The sequence below is a fragment of the Rhincodon typus genome, chromosome 1 (genome assembly GCF_021869965.1).
Source record: "Rhincodon typus isolate 14 chromosome 1, sRhiTyp1.1, whole genome shotgun sequence".
Lineage (NCBI taxonomy): Eukaryota > Metazoa > Chordata > Chondrichthyes > Orectolobiformes > Rhincodontidae > Rhincodon > Rhincodon typus.
In genome coordinates this window covers 30,473,253-30,477,448 of record NC_063332.1, presented here as the reverse complement: position 1 = coordinate 30,477,448, position 4,196 = coordinate 30,473,253, and positions in this window count along the sequence as shown.

Below are 4,196 nucleotides of genomic sequence, written 5' to 3'. Positions count from 1 at the left end.
GTGTGTGTGTGTGTGTGTGTGTGTGCGTGTGCAGGTGTGTGTGTGTGAGAAAGAACCCAATATAGCAATTTAAGAGAAACCTAATGTAAGACAAGAGCTACGTCTACCTGATCAGCTATTAAATTCAAGCATGACCTTTGCTCTATTAGCAGCAATGTGTCATTGTTACTAGAATCAAAAGAACTATGAGAACTAACTTTCTACCTTGTGATCCGGACCTTTCATGTTCAGAACCTTTTTTTCTCATAGTATATATTTTACCACTCATAATATTTGTCAAACCATCTGTCTTGTTTGCCTTATTTGTAACTGATTTGTGTACGTGTATTTGGAATTTAAAGGGGTACAGTTTAAGTCACATAGTAGTATATGTGTAATCCTTTCTTTTCTCTGCTATTTGTTAAGGAATTTTTGTGTTTACAGTAAATAATGTTATTTCTCTGTACGTGATTTGGATGGCATAGTAGACAGTGAAGAAGGTTTTCTAAGATTACGAGAGGATCTTGATCAAATGGGTCAATGAGCTGAAAAATGGCAGGTGGAGTTCAATCTGGATAAATGCGAGGTATTGCATTTTCGTACAACAAAAAAGGGCAGGGCTTCTACAATTAATGGTAGGATCTTGGGTAGAGTTGTAGAACAGAGGGAGCTAGGTGCAGGTACATAATTCTTTGAAGTTTGCGTCACATGTAGACAGGGTGCTTAAAAAGGCATTTGGCACACTTGCCTTCATTGCTCAGGCATTGGAGTATAGAAGTTGGGAAGTCATGTGGAGGTTGTAGAGGACATTGGTGAGGTCTCTTCTGGAATACTGTATCTACTTTTGGCCACCCAGTTATTGGAAGGATATTATTAAGCTGGAAAGGCTTTCAGAAGAGATTTACCATGATGTTGCTGAGTATGGAAGGTTTGAGTTCTAAAGTAAGGCTGGATAGTTTGGACTTTTCTCACCGGTGTGTAAGAGGCGACTTGGTAGAAGTTTATAGAATAATGAGATGTATAGGTAGAGTTAATGGTAGATGTTTAATTTTCCCTAGAATGGGAAATTTCAGGAAAAGGGGACACATTTTTAGGGTGAGAGATGTAAAAATGACACGAGTGGCAAATTTTTTACACACAGGGTGGTTCCCGTGTGGAATGAACTTTCTGAGGAAGTGGTGGATGTGGGTACAATTACACCATTTAAAAGACATTTGGTTAGATACATGAATAGGAAAGGTCTGGAAGGATATGGCCCAGGAGTAGGCAGGTGGGACTGGTTTAGGTTGGGATTACGGACTGGTTGGACTGAAGGGTCTGTTTCCGTGCTGTATCACTCTATGACTCTATGACTATGATTCTATGAGGGAGATGGCAGTGTAGAGGTAATGGCACTTGGGCCAATGATTCACAGGCTCCAGGCTATAATTCTGGGGGACATCTGTTCATTTGGGCTGCTGACAGAAAGTAAAATCAGTTAATAAATCTAAATTGTGAGAACTAGATTAATTGGAGCTGATTGAAATTAGTTTTTTGCACTGCTATAGAGAAAGGAGCTAGCTGTTTGGCGTGTCTCTCGTAAATACCTAATGTATTTCTATTTTTAAATTTTAACATAGCATAAAAATTTGTGATTAAGTTAGTAATAGAAAGAAACATAAGTAAGTGAATTTAAATAAGTGAAACTCATTAAGGTTTGCTAATTGGTATTCCATTTTAGAAATACTAGAGGGCGATTTTTCACAGGGGAGTGCAGCCAGCACCAGGTTCATGGCACTATGGGTGACTCTTCAGGATGGCTGTACAAGGGAGCAGAAAGAAGGATGGAAGTGCAATAGCTGTAGAGGATTCCATAGTCAGAGGATCAGTCAGGTTTTTCTGAGCCATTAAGCGTGACTCCAGGTTGGTGTATTCCTTCTCTTGTCTCAAGGATCAAGGATATCATACATGGACTGTTGGACCTCCTTCTCGGGGAGGGGGATCAGCCAGAACTCATGGTCTGCATTGGTATCAATGGCATAGATCGGGAGAGAGTTGAGGCAGATTTCAGGGAGTTAGGAAGGAAATAAAAAAGTAGGACCTCAGGAGCAGTAGTCTCAGGATAGCTCCCATTGCCAGGTGGTAGGGAGCATAACAACACAAGGATTCATTGAATATGTGGCTGGAGAACTGGAGTAAGAGGGAAGGCATCAGATTTCTGAGAAATTGAGTCTGGGTTTGGGGCAGGTGGGACCTATAAAAGCTGAATGGGCTACATCATGATGGGACTGGGACAGATATCCCACGGGAAGATTTGCTCATGCCTTTAAGATGGGTTTCTTCCAGGTGTTCCAATTCCTGCCACTGTCCAAAGATGTGCAGGTTAGATGGATTACCCATGGGGAATGCAGGGTTACAGGGAGTTGGGGTGTGGGATGGTCTCTGGAGGGTCAGTGCAGATAGAGACCATTTGCAGATGTCTTCTAGAAGTCCAGATATACAACATCAACAGGACCTGTGTTATCCATATGGCTTGTTATATCTTCAAAGAACTCTAGCAAATTAGTCAAACACAATTTATCCTTCAATACAACTTACTTGTATAAAGTTCACTTGGAATATGACCTTCAAGCATCATCTTGGGGACAGTTGGAGAAACAATGTAAAGATGGGCAGCGTCCCAGAAAATAAGAGTCAAAGGTAGACTTTGTATTTAAATGACCAAAAACCCTTTACTGCTATAGGATTAAAGCTCATCTTTCTAAAGTCTGTGGGATACAGTAGTAAATTATTACAAAGAAGTGCACTGTTCTATATGTACCTATATTAAAAATTATTGTCAATTAAATGTAGTAATTCAGTACAAAAACAAAGTTGCTGGAAAAGCTCAGCAGGTCTGGCAGCATCTGTGAAGGAGAAAACAGAGTTAATGTTTCGGGTCCAGTGACCCTTCCTCAGAACTGATAGTAATAATTCAGTAACTCAGTTTGAAAAGATGAGTGTGGACTTGATTGTGAAAGTCCAAAAAGAGTTAGGTGAGCTCAGGTGGTAGAAACTGGAAAGATTTTGTAACTTGGGACGCATTGTCCACTGACAGGGAATACAGTGAATCATGTGAAAAACATATCAGCACATTAAGCTATCTTGAAGTTTCCAATACAACATAAATGTCTACTGTGTCCATTAATAATCCCACCTGCCCATTATGAATTTCCAAGAATAGATGATGTTATAACTGGCAGGCATTGTGTGCAGTCATTTCCTGTTTCTGAGGGATATGGTACTCTATTCAATTTACCTTCTGCTTTTGAGTCCAACATTCAAGAAATTTAGTTAATAATGCTGCTTCAGTCATGAATAATTTCCCTTTATTCTCTTTTCCTTCTTCAACACACTAAACAGCCAAAACCCATCAGCCATCCAGAAACAATTCAGTGAAAAAATAGATTTTGATCTGCTTGATTAAATGGTCTGTGCAACAAATGTTTTTTTTTAAGTAATTTGTTGAAATCCTGGCACAAATGAAATTCTGAACCAAGGAATAAATCTGCTGGTGAGTTATGCATGCATATAAATCATTTTTGCATTGTGAATGGTAAAAGAAGATTAGTCTAAGGGACATACTGGAGATATATCTGTATATAAATAACTTAGATAACAGCCTGATGAAATCCCCGCAAGGATTCAACAGATGATGGAAAGCCATGATATTGTTTATTTTGCAAAGATTTTGGCTACATTTTGACCTACATACATTCCCAGGCTAGCAATGCCTTGATTTTAAAAAAATATCATCCTTGTTTTCAAAAACCTCTGTGGCTTTACTCCTCCTTACCTCTGTAACCTCCTCCAGCCTCACAACCCCATGACATTTCTGTGCTTCTCTAATTCCAACCACTGGGGGATCCACGATTTTAATCATTCTACTTTTGGTGACTAAACCTCCAGTTGAGTGGGGCCCAAGCTCCAAAATAGCCCCCTCACCTCTCCTTCCTCCTTTAAAATACTCTTAAAATCTACCTCTTTGACCAAGTTTTTGATCAGCATACTGCCTTATATATCAAAGTGTGGAGCTGGAGGAACACAGCAGGCCAGGCAACATCAGAGGAGTAGGAAAGTTGACGTTTCGGGTCGGGACCCTTCTTAAGTTTTTCTGAAGAAGGGTCCTGACCTGAAACGTCAACTTTCCTACTCCCCTGATGCTGCCTGGCCTGCTGTGTTCCTCCAGCTCCACACTG